Genomic DNA, 18,764 nt, shown 5'->3' with positions numbered 1-18,764 from the left:
CTCTGCGCAGCTCATCAGGAACCATTAAAAAGCCAGGGGAATGAGATGGCTATAGATTCTTACCCAACAGATGCTTAAAAGATTACTAATTTAGATTTGATTGACCTGAATTCTCAACAGCCAATATGTTTATGCATGTTGTACATCTAATGGAGCACCATTACGATGGCAGACACTGTAGACTTGTGTACTTGATATAATTCTGGCAGACTCTTTCTAATAAAATGTTTATATTTTTTTGTTTGTTTTTGTGACGGAGTCTTGCTGTGTTGCCAGGCTGGAGTGCAGTGGTGCGATCTCGGCTCACTGCAACCTCCACCTCCCCAGTTCAAGCAATTCTTCTGCCTCAGCCTCCTGAGTAGCTGGAACTACAGACACACACCACCACACCCAGCTAATTTTTGTATTTTTAGTAGAGATGGGGTTTCACCACATTGGCCAGGATGATCTCAATCTCTTGACCTTGCAATCTGCCTGCCTCGGCCGCCCAAAGTGCTGGGATCGCAGGCGTGAGCCATTGCACCCCGCCCAAAATGTTTATATTATAACAATATAGAAATATATTTCTAACTCATGCAAAGGTGCCATATGAGCAAGCAGCAATCTTGCCCCAAGGTCTGCCCAGTCTCTGGAAGGCCATGGAGTTGATGGCAGGAGACTAGCTCTTAAAATCAGATGATCTGCATTCTATACCCCGTACCATTGAGCAGTTTTCTTCACCATTCTAGGTTTGAATGTCCTCATCAGGAAAATGAAATCTCGTTCTAGATGATGTTTCAATTATATGAATATATTAGATTCTTTCTCACCTCTGATTTTTCACATATGCTATTGCTTCTTCTTGGAATGCTTGTCCTTCACACATTCACAGGCTGGCCCTCCACATTCTTCAAATCTCTGCATAAACGTCAAATCTTCCAGAACGCTTTCTCTTCTAGCTTGGTTAGATCCCCTACTCAAAGCTTCCATCAGCCATCCTCCACCCACCAACAATTCACATCAAATGTTATCATAATTATTTATTTCACTGTTTGTTTTTACCACTACACTTTAAATACCCATGGACAGAAAACATCTCTCCTTCGCACTCGGGGCTGTGTTTCCACTGCCAAGCACACAGTAGGAAGTCAATAAAAATTTGTTAAATAAAGACATGAACAATCCTAACATTTATATGGAAACCAATAAATCTTATTTTTTTAACTTTTATTTTAAGTTCAGGGGTACATGTGCAGGTTTGTTACACAGGTAAACTTGTGTCATGGGGGTTTGTTATACAGATTATTTCATCACCAAGGTATTCTCATTTTTTTTAAAGAATTTTTCTGTATCTAGTATGCTGCTTCATTTGTCAAAGTTAGCCAAATTCACTTGTTTCCTACTTAAGAAAATTCTTGAATCCTGATTTCTTATCTCTGCACATTTTTATAAAAATAAAATGCCATATAGGCACAAATATATTCTTATAAAGTTGTATACGTTTTGAGCACGTGAAAACTAATTTCTACTTTAATTGTACTTAGCAACTCAAAGGGAATGGAGTCATCCTATTAACAAACATCCTTCCTCCCAATTTATTTAGTAAATTCAGATTAATTGGGACTATTTTACTTCAAAAGAGTGGACTCTTGGTGTTAAAAGTGGGGGTGGTGGTGAGGGAAGTTCTCTTATTAGTGATATGGAAATATCTTGATCATTTTCTCAGGGAAAAAAAATCAAGATAAAGAACACCAGAAGTGTGATTTGCATGAGCTCCTTCACCCCAGCCCCCGACATAGCCCATCCCCCAGTCTCCCAGAGGACTTGGTCTTTGGCAGTCATGTTTAGGAAGGCCAAAAATGATCCTTTGATACTAGAGGAAGTAGAAAGATGAGACCACCTGGATCTTATTGCAAACAGGGGCAGTATTTGAGGGAGGTGGCATATACCCCTACAAAAGGAAGAATTTACTCCCTGGAAGGTAAGACTCTCAGCACCTGCAGATGTTTAACAGCACAGACTGTGAAGGTAGACTGCCTGGATTCAAATCCTAGCTCTACCCTATTATCTGGGGAATTTTGTATGTTACTTAACGGCATGGTGTCGAGCTCACTCATTTGTAAAAATAGGGATAATTATGGCAACTACATTATAAGGTTGCCACATAGGTAAAATGAATTAATGCATTCAGGAGCTTAGAAAACTGACTACCATAATAAGTTCTCAATACTCATATATGTCAGACTGGATTTTTATTATCTTTAGCTCTATATTCATGGGCAGGGACTGAGAGGGAGTTGCTTTTGTAAGATACAGTACACTAAGTTTCTCCAGCCTAGCCTGAGGAAATTGGCAAAAACGAAAATGGCAAAATTCCTTTGGGAAGGAGGGCCCAAAAGAGCTGAGGTCACTTAGAGGCCAGACTATAATCGCTTGAGATTCTCCAAATTCTCTGACTTTGGTGTAGGCAGTGGTAGCAAGGGAGAAGACAGAAAGCAGGTGAAGACACCAGTTAATGCAGTGAGGGTGGCAGAACTGGGAAACAAAAGCAGCCAAGAAGCAGAAATGAGAAATGCCTGGAGAAGAGGAAAACTAGACTCTCCAGTCAAATGTTTGCTAGGCTTTCCTTTTTAGGTGCCTTCTGGAGAATAGTATAAGAAACTGCCTCATGGTATAGGAGGCATTTAGAGCCCAAAGTCTGTAATTGTTCTTCAGCTTTTTCTCAACAGAGAAAATCCCATTAGATAATTCCAAAGTGTCCCAAGCACCCAGCCTATTTAATGGTGCCCCCTGGAGTTGTGTAACACAGAGATGCTGAGCTGAGAGATCATAAATTATGTTTTTCCATCTATAAGTAATTTGTTAGTCTATTATTCCCACCTTATAATTCTGTACCATTTCCTTTCACTGCATAACAGAAACTAATTTACATCTGCAACTAATTTGTGCATTTATTTATGTATTTATTTAGAGACAGAGCCTCATTCTGTTGCCTAGGCTGGAGTGCAGTGGTGTGATCTCAGCTCACTGCAACCTCTGCCTCCTGGGTTCAGGCAATTCTCCTGCATCAGCCTCCCAAGTAGCTAGGACTACAGGCATGCACCACCACTCCCGGTTAATTTTTGTATTTTTAGTGAGACTGGGTTTCACCATGTTGGCCAGGCTGTTCTCGAACTCCTGACCTCAAGTGATCTGCCTGCCTCGGCCTCCCAAAGTGCTGGGATTAAAGGTGTGAGCCACCGTGCCTGGCCAATATTTTCATTTAGAGGCTACTGATTCATCACTAAGTTGTCAGGAGTGATACGTGTTTTTTTGTTTGTTTGTTTGTTTGTTTTGTGTGTGTGTGTGTATATTAGCCTCTTTTAAGAGGTTATTTAGAAGAGGAAGACATAATTTTTCACTTCATTTATAAGAGTTGGTCTATTACAATTTGGTTGTTCCTTTCAAAAGCATTCATGACATTGTTAAAACTTGTTATTAAGTCCCTTGGCGGAGGGTTCTACCTCTAATCTTTGCCCAGCACTGGCTTCTTTCTGTCTTGTTTTCTCACCCATCTCATACTGCAATTGAATTTTGTGGCTGGGCTTGCATATGTAATTAGAGTTGTGCCTCTTTGTCAGGTGGTTTCTTCCTCCTCTACTAATTAGTCTAGTTTTCCCTTTAAGGCATGTAAGAATTATCAGTTAAGTCAAATGAAAACAACAGGCTGGGTGATGTCAGTTTTTGAAACTGTTGATTACTTTCCACATTATATCATATGGTCATGAAGATTACTCTGCACTTATGGGTAAACTATTCAGCTACTCATTAGCTCAATACAGACACATCGAGGCTTGTCCTGGTTTAACTAAACTTTTAAACCATGTGACACAGGAAAAACAAATTCTTCTTCAAGAGTTAAACTGACTATCATGCTAAGACCTTCCTTTCCAGATGGCATTTGTAGTCATTTTTCTCACAACCCAGCAGTTTCAAGACAAGGATTTGGAAAAAAAAAAAAAGCAACAAAAATAATGGTGCTTGGATATCTCTTAAGAAGCTAGAGTCATATTTTGCAAACATATTATTGTCCATTTTTCAAGCATCCTAACAGGATGTGATGAACTCAGAAGCTTCCCAGTAGTAGCGTACGTTGTTCCAACCCTTTTGATGTACTAAATCCAGAAGTTTGCAGTTACTCTAGCACAAGGAATAGTAACTTCAGATGCTGGGCATGGGGCAGTTGTTACTCTTACTCCCATCTCTGGGAGTTCTCAAAAAACTGTGTTCCCAGAACCAGCAGCATCAATATCACCTATAAACTTGTTAGATAGGGACATTTTTGTCGCTCACTGCAGACACAATGAATCAGAAACTCTGGGGGTGGAAGTTAGCAATCTGAATCTTAACAAATTCTCTGGGTAACTCTGGTACATCTCCATCACAGCCAAGTAGATATGGGCAAAGCAGGCCTGTACAGGTTTTGGTGAAATCCTTAAAGCTCATCCTGTTACCATAAGCCTTAGATCACAGAAAACACAGTGTTAGAATTATTGTTACTTCTTTGCAGAAAAGGAAGAAGGAAAAAAATGCACCAATTTCCTGGTAAATTTCCCCAACGGTTTTAACAATCTTTACCATATGCAAAGTATAATGTTCTCAAAGATTAAATACCACTCCTGGGACTTAAAGAAAAGAGGAATAGAAGGCCATACTTGGGAAAAGAAATCTTTCTCCTGCTATGGGAGAAATATAACACTTATTATTAGGTAATTCAAAAATCTGTTGCATTGGTTTCTAAGACAAAGAAAACTTATTAGACAGAGTCTCCAAGATGAATGAGAATACCTTTCCATAGTGACCTTTTCCAGTGTTGACACACAATTTCTAACAAGAAATCTTCCTAAAGAGATTAATCTAATTACCAAAGTTCTCTTTACTCCTGTCATAAAGGAAGGGAAGAGGAGTTCAGGTAAAATTGCCTTGAAATCAGAGTCCCAGACTCTTACACATTCCTTACATTCATGGCATTCATGAGACCATCAGGAGACCACCCCTAAAGACAGCAAAAGAAGATGGACTAGCGGCAGCACAAATAGTAATTATCAAAGCCATTGCCAAGTGATTATCCTATGGAAACACATTTCTGTATAGTCAGTAAGTGGCAGTAATGATAACTGAGGGCATGCCAGCCAATAGAAGAGCATGAACAGAGCAAGAGTCTTCCTGACCTTATCAGCAAGAGAGGACTTTGAAGGAATGGAGATGCCTGGGCACTGAGGTCACCGACACTCAAGAGGCCAACCCACCATGTCCTCATCCTGTGTGAATCCAATTGCTTACTTGGATTAGCTCTGCCACTTTAAAATAGATGCTTAGAGGAAATCAAAATAATTTAGCATGCTAAGTGAAATTATATGACCAGGACTAACTGGGTAATTTAATGTAAAGGCACAGCCGCTTTGTTCATTAGCATTGGCCTTGGTCAGATTTTGAATCTCTCATTGCTCCAGTGACCTCATGAGACCAGTGAGAATATTATTGTCAAATTATTACTAGAAGACTCTTCAGAGAAATGGATAAAAAGGGTTGGGTTCTGCTGTACTGTACTCTATAATTTTGCATGTATTTTTATTTGCATTTTGAAGAACAAATTAGAAATAACCCATATTCCAAGCCATTCTCACTGGAATCAAGTGAAGAAATCACTAAGTCAGTAGGCAAGTATCATATTTTGCCTAACATTGAATGTTAAAAAAGACCAGTGAAATGCTTCTATTAACAGCAGAGTTCTTCATTTCAGTGTGTGTGTGTGTGTGTGTGTTTGTGTGTAGGAAAGAGTATTTTAAGCCAACTAAAAGGCTAGATTGTCAACAGAGCCTAGAAGTCTGGGAAGTTTGAGATAAGCAATGGTGATATAAACACCATTAGCACTGAGTCTTTTAGAATACATATTCTATAGCTTTCCAGCAAACCAAGTCTTCACATGAAGAAGTCACTGAGGCAGCAGGTAGATGCCATGGTCCTGGTCATCAAGGTGGCCCTACATTCACCTCTGCTTGCTAATGGCAACTCTTTGGGCCAGCTCTAACCATCTCCCTAAGCAACATCTGTCCTTCAGGCTTACCCAGCCAGGGTTGCTACGCCATGGCCCAACGGCAGGCCAATTAAGATTCATTATGTCATATCAAGGGAAGAATTCCAAATACTGGGCCCTCCACCAACAATGCAGCATCCTTGCCCTCCCACTTCAAGCCCTGAAACAGTTTCAGTAAAAATAACTTCAGCTAATCATAATTGCTAGGAAGGATAGAGATAATCTCAGTGAGGTCACAAATAGCTAAAAATAAGTCTTTTGAGATTAAAGAGTTACACTAATAAGGAGCCGGAAAATTCAGGATATAATAACTAACCTTATATCCTTCTGCTCTTTCTGAACCCCAGCTGGGGCTTGAATGCTGGAATGCTGGGATACTGGAATGCTGGGATGAAGGTGTTTGTCCCATAGGCCAAGCCGTATGCTGAATCAATTCTTAGTTCTACACAGAAAAGAAGTATCATTTTAGTCTCAGATAAATTAATAGTATGCAGCTAAATAACTCAAAACAGAAAAACTCATCGTAGTGACAGAGTTGTAAAAGGCAGTTGCAGGAAATTGTACAAAATAAGCAGCATAAATATTACTGGAGTGAATTGGATGGTTTATGCAATAACCACCTGACACTCCAACTTTCTTTCAAATTTCACTTTTCCTCCTCTCTCTTTTTTGCCAGATGAATGTACTTCCAGCTGGACTTAAGAGAAGCAATGGTGTCAAACAACGACTCATTAAGAAATACACACCTGTCATAAATGCAAGACACTCTCAGGGGATATATTGAATTGCGTTCCCTGCTTCCTATGAAAAGGTGCAATGAAAAAAACAAATTAACTATCAACTACCAGATGTTTCTAGCATCTCTATTAGTTTGAGAAAGATGAAACAATTGCTGCATTGTATGGATATATAACTCACATAAGTATTTTGGATGTGGGAGGAAGGCTCAACTAAATGTGTCTTGAGAATAATTGATCTTTTCTTTTTGGCACTGCTTCATAATAACAGGAAGAAATCTCCTCCTCTCCTTGAATTGAGACATTTTTTTTACCAACACTAAGAATAAATGAACATATATCTAAAGGTGCAAGTGTATGGATATGCATTTTCAGCCTGACTTTGTTTCACTGCATCTATTATAATTATCTTGAACTTCCTGGTGACAATCATATATGCACATTTCATGATTTGAAAGCTTTCTAGTTATAGAAAGTTCTAAGTATTATAAATCCCATTCTCTAAATAATAAGAATGAAGTCTGGTGAGAAGAATTTGTGTGGTCAATGATATGGAGAAGGAGAGAGTTGCCTATGCTCTAAAACTATTAAGGGACAATATATACAAAATGCAAAATGTTTGAGTTACTCTTGTCCTTACAATCAATGCTCGAAGTTCTAGTATATGGAGCAGTCATCGACATGTGTTATTCAAGAAAAGGGTCAGGAGTATATAGCGGCAACAGCCTCACTTTTGCCTGTGGTTCCACATTATTATGTGTATCTCCCAACTGAATGGGCTTTGACTTTAGCCCCTTGTGATCTCAATGCCACAGGAGAGCTAACGAATGGAAAGCGGAGGGGAGATGCCATTTTATGTCATGGAGTACAGGGCTCACAAACAGACTTTAGCTCAACAGGCCAAATCTGATGGATTTTCTCTAGCGGCTGCCCAGGCTCTAACTGGAGAAGAATTCTGAGGTTGTATCTGGTCTTAGGCAGGAAGAGAGTTGAAATCTATTAGCAACATTTACTAGTACTGTGGAAGGAGATGCTATCAGCTCTTGAGGAATTTTCCAGCTTGGGGCCCTGTAACAGTTAAGAGTGTGGGCTTTGAGGCCAAACAGATCTAGGTTCAAAAACCATAGCTATACTACCTACAATCTCTGTCACACTGGGAAATTTACTTAACCTCCCTAAAATTCAATTTTATCCTCTCTCAAGTAGCGATAAGTAATATTATCCAAAAGAGCTGATACAAAGATTAAATGAAATAATGTATGGAAAATGTTTTGCTGATTTCATGCCATTGAGTAAAAGCTACCAGAATGACAACTGTGGCATGATAGTCATAATATCCCTAACCATAGTAATAGCAGTAGCAGAAGTATCAGCACTAAGGTAAGAGTATTAGCAGCAACAGTGTCGGTTATGGTAATAGTAGTAACAGCAGTAATATTAGTACGATAGTAACTTAAGGAGAGGCCTGATTTTTTTTTTCTGGTATGGATTAGACATGAAAATTAATGGCAGAGAGTGAGCAAGCAAGCAAGAGAGAGAGAGAGAGAGTGCAACATGTTCTGATTAGCCAAGAAAACTGGAATCAGAAGCCATCTCTGGAACTTATAGTCCACAAGTAATCATCATTCAGTTGAGATGACTCCCTCAGCCCCAGAAAGGTCTGCTCTTCTCTCTTGGTGCTCTCAGTAGTGTGGCATGTGCCATATCTATTGTACTGAAACTGTGCTGATACTCCTGAGGTGAAAGGTACAGTTTGAGCTCTCTAAGAAAGAGATGAGGCAATGATGGGTGGTCAGGTATTACTGAAAATCTTTGAAAGGCAAAGAAAACAGAAATGGAGGGATAGCCACTGTCCCTTGAGCCAGTTCATTATCCTATTGATACTGGCCCTTATGATCCTGCTTTTTGAGTGGCACCTAAAGGAGAGTTATCATGTGTCTTAGAGAATTGAGAGCATGTGTGATGAGTAGAAAAAGGAAGTCTTGGAGCAGTCCAATGCTGAGAACACAGGTGGTGACTATGTTCCATTTGGATTCTGGAGCCACTAATTCTAACAAAGTGGGTTTCAGAGAATCAAAGATCATGGATGTTTTACAAAGGCTCTGTGCTCCAGTTAAAAGATAGTTCAATTTGTTAGAGAAATAATGGCCAGCTTCACACCAATAGTGGAAAAAGAACAAATTCAGGAGGAAGAGTTTAAAAGAATTTTAAAGAGCACTGCTGGTGGAATAATAAAGGAATAACAGCTATAAATCATAGACTTTTATTTCTGGAATAAACATTTAAGATCATTTAATCTAACATCATTATTTACAGATGAATAAATGAACATCTTATGAATAACAGGCATGAGGAAAGAGCTTTTAAAATCAGGAGTTATTGTACCAGAGAGAGAGAAGGAGTCCAGAAATGGACATGCAGACTTTGGAGCTGTATAGGTACAAGCAGTAATTGAATTCATCTATGATGATACAGAGGGAAGAGATCCATTTCAGCTTCCAAGCAAAACATATAGAGAGTGACACACCCCTAATGAAATGGCTGAATGGATACCACCCAAACATAGAGAACTATATGGTCCAAACAATGTGAATAAATAGAGGAAATTGGATGGCTATATTTCACATTTTTTGGCCTATCAAGTGAACTTTAATTACTTTTTGCTCCTGGGATAAATGTTTCTGTCTCTCAAAGATTCTTAAGGAAAAAGGCAGATTCAAAATTTGCAGTGTTTTGGGGTGGCTGAGGTAGGCAGATCACTTGAAGCCAGGAGTTCAAGACCAGCCTAGCCTACGTGGTAAATCCACTCTACTAAAAATACAAAAATTAGTCAGACATGGTGGTGCATGTCTGTTGTCTCAGCTACTCAGGAGCTGAGGCATTAGAATTGCTTGAACCTGAGAGGCAGAGGTTGTAGTGAGCTGAGATCGCACCACTAAACTCGAGCTTGGGTGACAGAGCGAGGATCTGCCTCAAAAAAAAAAAAAAAAAAAAAAGCACTATGTGATACTATTTGGCTAAAACATATAAGTAAATAAAGAAAAAAGAGTATCAGAAAGATTAAAAAGGTCTAGTGGTGAACCAAATACTTATGATTATATTACAGAATGCAAAAATAATCATTCTTGAAAGCAAAGCTAAATGGGTTAAAATAGTATTTAATATTAAATAACATGGATCTATAGTGACAAATAATTCTAACAAAATTCATAAGATGTATCTACAAGAGGGAGGCATGAAAAAGAAGCTATTGACCTCAATTTAGATGGGATTCAAATAATTTTATTTATTTTGTGATACTGACAATTAGAGATATACAAGTTATGCATATTTTGTAATTTAACAGTAAAATCATAATAAAAATACATTCAGTGTTTCTAGAGACAAAGCAGCCCAAGAAATAACTAGTAGTAGTTATAAGCACTGACTACTAATGTATCAGCCACTTTTAAAACATTTATTCCTATAACTCTCTTAATAATCCTACACAATAGGTACTATTTTTATCTCTATGTTTCAAGTTTTAAAAATGAGGATATTTAGGCACACAGAATTTAAGAGCTTCTGATTCCTGAAATGTTGAAATGGGACCCATGCCCAAGTAGGCATATGCTTGAGCTTATGGTCTTAACCAATATTCTACACATGGATCAAAAGATGAAAACCAGTAAGAACACTAGGAAGCGATTAAAAAAAAAACATAAATGAAGACGTCAGAAGATAAAATATAGTAGTATGAAAATAAACAAATTTGTTAAACTCATTTACAAATATTGTAGCAATAGAATTATATATTATTTAGAAGAGACAATATATAGAACAAAATGTTCCAAAGTATTAAAAATACAAGGATGGCAAATATGTATCAGGAAATTGAAAGAAAAAACAGGAAGCATTAAATGCAGATTGCAATAAATAAAAAAACAGCAACACTAGACTAATCAAAGGTATAATTCACTATAAAATACAATAGGCACATGGGGTTCTTGAGCACTGGGAATGCAACTAGAGTAATATATAAACTGAATTTTAAATGTTATTTAATTTTAATTAATTTAAATGTAAAAAGTCACAATATATGTCTAGGTGTCTGTAGAAATATATATGAAGTAATGTTGCTATAATTAAACAGAGTTTAAGAGAAGCATATTTCATTGTTTTATTATAAAACAATTCTGAAATATTCAATAGGCCAAAACCAAATACAATATAAATAAATTGAATAATTTAATTGCTAAAGTTACTTAATAGTTACATATAGAACTTTGCCTCAAGGAATGTGTACTCACATTCAAGGATGTTTACAAATTGTGACCCACAAATAGCCTATTTTTAGATTTCCCCAAAGTAGACATTTTACCAGCTACAATGTAATGACTTAGAAATTTATAACAAAGTTTTAGTGAAATACACACCAAAAAAACAACAAATTGGAGGTTTTAGAAGCATTAATCTAAATTTGTGCATATATATATATAACGTAAATAAGCTCTACAATTAAAGATAATTACAACATATCAAGATAAATAGATTGTGGCAAAATTATACCCAAAGGTAACTTCATAACATTTTATTGAATTTAATCAATAAAACAGTGGAAATAAATGAGTTAACTCACTTATTAAGAAGAGAACAAGATTATAAGAAAAGTCAGGAAAAAAATAATAAAAGTAAAAGGCAAAATTAATGAATTAGAAAATAGAACAAAGTAATAATTTAAAAACAAATACCTGAGAAATTGAAAGATTTAAAAAATACAGAGAAAATCTTTGGTTTAGTTTTAGGAAACAAAACTGAGAAATATCAAACACCAAAATGTGGAAATGAGAAAGGGGCTATAAAAAACAGTGATGGAGGCTGGGTGCGGTGGCTCATGCCTGTAATTCCAGCAGTTTGGTAGGCAGAGGTGGGCGGATTACCTGAGGTTAGGAGCTTGAGACCAGCCTGGCCAACATGGTGAAACTCCATCTCTACTAAAAATACAAAAATTAGTCAGGCATGCTGGCGGGCGCCTATAATCCCAGCTACTGGGGAAGCTGAGGCAAAAGAATCACCTGAGCTTGGGAGGCAGAAGTTGCAGTGAGCCGAGATTGTGCCACTGTACTCCAGCCTGGGCGACAGAGTGAGACTCAAAAAAAGAAAAAAAAAAAGCAGCCATGGAGATGCTTTTAAAAATATTATTACAATCATATGCTAATGTATTTTGAAATCTGACTGAATGGATTATTTCTAGCAAAGTAAAAGTTACCAAAATTGACATGAGAAGAAATAAGAAAACTTCTGGTTATAACAATAACTTCTAAAACTATGATTATTAGAAATTATCTCCAAAAAATCCACCATGTCCATAAAGTTTTACAGACGAGTTCTATCAAGTTTTTAAGAAACAGAATCTCTTGCTCTAGAAACATTTCAGACCATGAGAAATGCAGAAACATAAGACTGATTAAAAATCAGACAAGGAAAGATTATAGAAAAGAATGATAGACTAAGCCATTCTTAAATTCATAGGCAAAAATCAACATTGAATTCAAGCAATCATGATTATTAAAACAGCTGCTGAAGCCAGGCATGGTGGTTCACTCCTGTAATCCCAGCCCTTTGGGAGGCCAAGGCAGGAGAATTGCTTGAGCCCAGGAGTTCAAGACTAGCCTTGGCAACACAGTGAGACCTCTTCAGTACAAAAAAGTTAAAAAAGTAGCCAGGCATGTTGGCGCACACCTATAGTTCCAGATACTCAGGAGGTTGAGGTGGAAGGACCACTTGACCCTAAGAGGTGGAGGCTGCATTGAGCCATGTTCCTGCCATTGTACTCCAGCCTGGGCAAAAGAGTGAGACCCTGTCTCAAAAAAATAAATAAATAAAAGAAAAACCCACCAAACTATCTGCTGTATATTGAAAAATGACACAACTTGGAAACATAAAATTTACCTAGGATTTAGTACTAGAAATTTTATTACTTTGATTAAGCACTTGAATATGTCAAAGGAGAAAAATGTTATTATTTCAAATAGATATTAAAGGAGCTTTTATATACAAAAGATTTGAAGGGCTGGGCGCGGTGGCTCACGTCTGTAATCCCAGCACTTTGGGAGGCGAGGCGGGTGGATCACGAGGTCAAGATATTGAGACCATCCTGGTCAACATGGTGAAACCCCGTCTCTACTAAAAATACAAAAAATTAGCTGGGCACGGTGGCGCGTGCCTGTAATCCCAGGTACTCAGGAGGCTGAGGCAGGAGAATTGCCTGAACCCAGGAGGCGGAGGTTGCGGTGAGCCGAGATCGCGCCATTGCACTCCAGCCTGGGTAACAAGAGCGAAACTCCGTCAAAAAAAAAAAAAAAAAAAATTGAAAAGACACTTTAGAAGTAAAATATACAGATAGCAAAAAAGCCATAAAAAGATGCTCAACATCACTAGTCATTAAGGAAATGTAAATTAAAATTACGAGACACAACTACACACCAATTAAAATAACTAAATTTTAAAAATTAACCATACTAGGTGTTGGTGATGAGAATGGAGAGAAATTGGAACTTTCATAGACTGCTGGTGGGAGTGTAAAATGGCACAACCACTTTGGAAAACAATTTGGCAAGTCCCTGAAAAGTTAATTATACATCTCCCATATACTCCCATAATTAACTTTTTAAGGACCTGCCAAATTGTATATAGCAAGGAAATAGAAAGACTTTGACAGCACAATTAACAAACCTTAACTTATTGAATATATTATATTGTATATAGCAAGGAAATAGAAGACTTTGACAACACAATTAACAAACCTTAACTAATTGAAACAGAAAATTTCTGCACCCACATCAGAGAATTGAGCTTATTTTCCAATATTCATGGCACATTTACAATAATGACCTTGTAGCAGTTCAAAAAGAAAATCTTAACACCAAAGAACTAGAATCATACAGCTCATGTTTTCTAATCGCAATTCAGTAACATACAGCTAAAAAATAATATTTAAATAATAATAAAATTACAGTAGGGATCTAAAAATCACACATTGAGTTTCCAATCACACATATCAATCTAGATACACATGTTCACCACTATGCCTTCCCCAAACACTATTAAAATTACAGGGATATAAAAATGCGAAAACTTACAAAGATAAAGAAGTAGGGGGAAAAGCCACAGCCACTATGTTCTGGAAGCAGAAATAGAGATGAAATTTACAATGGTAATAAGAAAAACCCCAAAGCAGGGCAATTCATACCACAGAACTCCTGAACCACTCAGGAATTAGAATCACTGGTTATCTTTAAAATTGGGTTACAGGTAAAATAGAAAATTGTACAATTAGCTGCATTTTAAAAAGCAGTTAGGGACATGTATCTCTTCCCTAACTCAAATAATCTGGAAACTACTCCCATTTCAGTAAAAGTGTGCAGGCCTATTCTCCAGCAGTGATGAATCAAAGGCACTCTGGACTTGGGGATGGTCAGAGAAAAGGGTGCTATACTGTAGACAGAACAATAAAGTAAAAATCTACTGCCTAATAAGTGATATCCCACTGAGAAGCCAGCATTAAATACCCCAGGAAGGAGATGCAAAACTTCTCCCTGGGAAACTCAGCTCAAAGAAAAGGCTCAAAGCTACTGAGATTGTACCCCACAGCTTACCCAGCTAACTCATCCCAGTAATCCTACATTAAAGTCCACACTCTAAAAGGCCCTCCTCCCCCAACACCTACACAGGAATCCAGAGCTATCAATTAGCTCTTTTTTACGTGCTGGAAGCAAAGGATCCCCAGACTTTCGAGAAAGCCTCTAATGTGAATGACAGGCGAATACCAAAGAGGAATTGAAGAAAATAGAAGTAAATCAGTGAGAAGACACTTCAAAAAAACTATAAAATCATCCAAGAGATAGAAAAGATATGGCATTCGGGAAAGAAGGACAGGATTTTATTTTTAAAAGGAAAGAAAGAAGAATCAGATCATAGAAATTAAATTCATGGTAACAGTAATTAAAATTTAGGAGAAGGATTAGAAATTTTGAAGAAGGATTAGAAGTTGATAATCTTGATCAAAAAGTAAAACAGGATCGATCCAAGATGGCCACTTAAGAGGAAGTCGGGATTGCAGCTCCGAGAGAAGGCGCAGAGGGTGAGTGGACGCCGCATTTCCAGACGGACTTTTACTGCCCACAGACCAGGAGATTCACAGGAGGAAAAGCCCCACGGGTCTCCAGCGCCGCTGGTTTGAGCGGAGTGGCCGCTCAGCCTACGCCCTGGAGCGGGGGGCAGTGGCTTCTTGCACAGAGCGAGAGAGACAGAGTTCCCTCTGAGCCAGAAAGGGGAGCTGAAGCAGGGAGCCAAGCCAGGAGACCCCCGGGCAAGGGAGTGCCACGAATCTCAGAGCCGCTGCTTCGGCTGACGCAGCGGCACACAGGGCAGCGGATTTTAATTGCGCGGAGAAGCTCCCCACATTCCCAGCGCCGCTGGTTGGACCGGAGCAGCCGCTCGGCCTGCACGGGGGGCGGGGAGCAGCGGCTCCTTGAACAAAGTGAACGAGACTGTGTCCCCTCTGGGCCAGCAAGGGGAACTGTGGCAAGGAGGCAAGCCAAGAGATTACAGGACAAAGAGGGCCCCTCTGGAAACACGGCTGAACCCGGGACGGTTCAGCTCTGTGGGGGAGGGGCGTCCTCCATCGGGAAACACCCTACAGTTCCCGGGGCAATTTTCCGTAACCAAGACAACCCGCCACTACAGAGACTCCATCACTACAGGGGCGGGCCAGCATAGCGGAAGCAGTTCTAACTACACTCACAGGACTGCAGGGAAGCTCACACGGAAGCTGGGCGGAGCCCACAACAGCTCAGCGAAGCCTCTGCAGGCTGAGTGTGACTAGACTGCCACCTTGTGGGCAGGGAAAACGGTAGCAACACAGCTGAAAAACATAAAGTGCTAAACCCCTGGGCCAGAACACCTGGGGAGAAGAAAAGGGGGTTTATGAGTTCAGCTGCTGCAGACTTAAAATTACCAAAATCAGAAAGACAGCAACTACAAAGTCAATAGGCGGATAAATCCACAAAGATGGGAAGAAACCAGCGCAAAAAGGATGAAAACACCCAAAACCAGAACACCTCTCCCCCTACAAGGCAGCATAACTCCTCACCAGCACGGGAACAAGACTGGACGGAGAATGAGTGTGATGAAATGACAGAATCAGCTTTCAGAAAATGGATAATAAGAAACTTCTGTGAGCTAAAAGAACATGTTCTAACCCAATGCAAAGAAACTAAGAACCTTGAAAAAAGACTTGACGAAATGCTAACGAGAATGGACAACTTAGAGAGGAATATGAATGAATTGATGGAGCTGAAAAACACAACACGAGAACTTCGCGAAGCATGTACAAGTTTCAACAGCAGAATTGACCAAGCAGAAGAAAGGATATCAGAAGTTGAAGATCAATTCAATGAAATAAAACGAGAAGGGAAGATTAGAGAAAACAAGGTAAAAAGGAATGAACAGAGTCAACAAGAAATATGGGACTACGTGAAAAGACCTAATCTACGTTTGATAGGTGTACCTGAATGTGACGAAGAGAATGCATCCAAGCTGGAAAATACTCTTCAGGATATTATCCAGGAAAACTTCCCCAACCTAGCAAGGCAGGCCAAGATTCAAGTCCAAGAAATACAGAGAACACCACAAAGATATTCCTCTAGAAGAGCAACCCCAAGGCACATAATCATCAGATTCACCAGGGTTGAAATGAAGGAGAAAATACTAAGGGCAGCCAGAGAGAAAGGTCGGGTTACCCACAAAGGGAAACCCATCAGACTCACAGCAGATCTCTCAGCAGAAACCCTACAGGCCAGAAGAGAGTGGGGGCCGATATTCAACATCCTTAAAGAAAAGAACTTTCAACCCAGAATTTCATATCCAGCCAAACTAAGCTTCATAAGTGAAGGAAAAATAAAATCCTTTGTGAACAAGCAAGTACTCACAGATTTCATCACCACCAGACCAGCTTTACAAGAGCTCCTGAAGGAGACACTACACATAGAAAAAAACAACCAGCACCAGCCACTCCAAAAACGCACGAAATGGTAAAGAGCAGCAACACAATGAAGAATCTCCATCAACCAATGGGCAAAACAGCCAGCTAGCATCAAAATGACAGGACCAAACTCACACATAACAATATTAACCCTAAATGTAAATGGACTAAATGCCCCAATCAAAAGACACAGACTGGCAAATTGGATAAAAAGCCAAAACCCATCAGTGTGCTGTATCCAGGAAACCCACCTCACATGCAAGGATACACAAAGGCTCAAAATAAAGGGATGGAGGAAGATTTACCAAGCAAATGGAGAGCAAAAAAAAGCAGGAGTTGCAATTCTCATCTCTGATAAAATAGACTTTAAAGCAACAAAGATCAAAAGAGACAAAGAAGGACATTACATAATGGTAAAAGGATCAATACAACAAGAAGAGCTAACGATCCTAAATATATATGCACCTAATACAGGAGCACCCAGATACATAAGGCAAGTTCTTAAAGACTTACAAAGAGACATAGACTCCCACACATTAATACTGGGAGACTTCAACACACCGTTGTCAATATTAGACAGATCAACGAGACAGAAAATTAATAAGGATATCCAGGACTTGAAACCAGACCTGGAACAAGCAAACCTAATAGATATTTACAGAACTCTCCAGCCCAAATCCAGAGAATATACATTCTTCTCAGCACCACATCACACCTACTCTAAAATTGACCACATAATTGGAAGTAAATCACTCCTCAGCAAATGCAAAAGAACAGAAACCATAACAAACAGTCTCTCAGACCACAGTGCAATCAAGTTAGAACTCAGAATTCAGAAGCCAACCCAGAACCGCACATCCTCATGGAAATTGAACAACTTTCTCCTGAATGTTGACTGGATAAACACTGAAATGAAGGCAGAAATAAAGATGTTCTTCGAAACCAACGAGAATGAAGACACCACATACCAGAATCTCTGGGACACATTTAAAGCAGTCTCTAGAGGAAAATATATAGCAATAAGTGCCCACATGAGAAGAAAGGAGAGAACTAAAATTGACACCCTATCATCAAAATTGAAAGAGCTAGAGGAGCAAGATCAAAAAAACTCAAAACCTAGCAGAAGACAAGAAATAACTAAGATCAAAGCAGAATTGAAGGAGATAGAGACACGAAAAACCCTACAAAAAATCAATAAATCCAGGAGCTGGTTTTTTGAAAAGATCAACAAAATAGACAGACCACTAGCCAAACTAATAAAAAAGAAAAGAGAGAATAACCAAATAGATGCAATAAAAAATGATAAAGGGGATATCACCACAGATGCCACAGAAATTCAAACCATCATCAGAGATTATTACAAACAACTCTATGCACATCAACTAGAAAACCTGGAAGAAATGGATAAATTCCTGGACAGTAGTCTCCTCCCATGCCTAAACCAGGAAGAAGTCGAAACCCTGAATAGACCAATAACAAGGTCTGAAGTCGAGGCAGCAATTAAGAGCCTACCACCCAAAAAAAGCCCAGGCCCAGATGGTCTCACAGCCGAATTCTACCAGACATACAAAGAGGAACTGGTACCATTCCTACTGAAACTATTCCAAATAATCCAAAAAGAGGGAATCCTTCCCAAATCATTTTATGAGACCAACATCATCCTAATACCAAAACCCGGCAGAGACTCAACAAGAAAAGAAAACTACAGGCCAATATCCATGATGAACATAGATGCAAAAATCTTCAATAAAATACTGGCAAGCCGATTACAACAGCACATCAAAAAGCTTATCCACCATGATCAAGTAGGATTCATCCCGGGGATGCAAGGCTGGTTCAATATACGCAAGTCTATAAATGTAATTCACCACATAAACAGAACCAAAGACAAAAACCACATGATTATCTCAATTGATGCAGAGAAGGCCTTCGACAAAATTCAACAGCC

At 38.9% G+C, this 18,764-nt stretch overlaps 1 long non-coding RNA gene across 1 annotated transcript in view; it reads right to left on the bottom strand.

The window, feature by feature from the left end:
* Positions 1 to 6,408: 6,408 nt before the first annotated feature.
* Positions 6,409 to 18,764, bottom strand: part of LOC135269958 (uncharacterized) — a 119,931-nt gene continuing 107,575 nt past the window's right edge. The window contains exon 4 of the long non-coding RNA XR_010338195.1: positions 6,409 to 6,497. This is a non-coding gene — a long non-coding RNA (uncharacterized LOC135269958). The remainder of the gene's footprint in view (positions 6,498 to 18,764) is intronic.

This window comes from Aotus nancymaae, unplaced genomic scaffold (genome assembly GCF_030222135.1).
Source record: "Aotus nancymaae isolate 86718 unplaced genomic scaffold, 86718_ANA_hifiasm-v0.15.2.pri h1tg000058l, whole genome shotgun sequence".
In the NCBI taxonomy this organism is placed as follows: Eukaryota; Metazoa; Chordata; class Mammalia; order Primates; family Aotidae; genus Aotus; species Aotus nancymaae.
The sequence above is the reverse complement of the archived record's forward strand: the minus strand, read 5'-3'. Positions and strand labels throughout refer to the sequence as shown.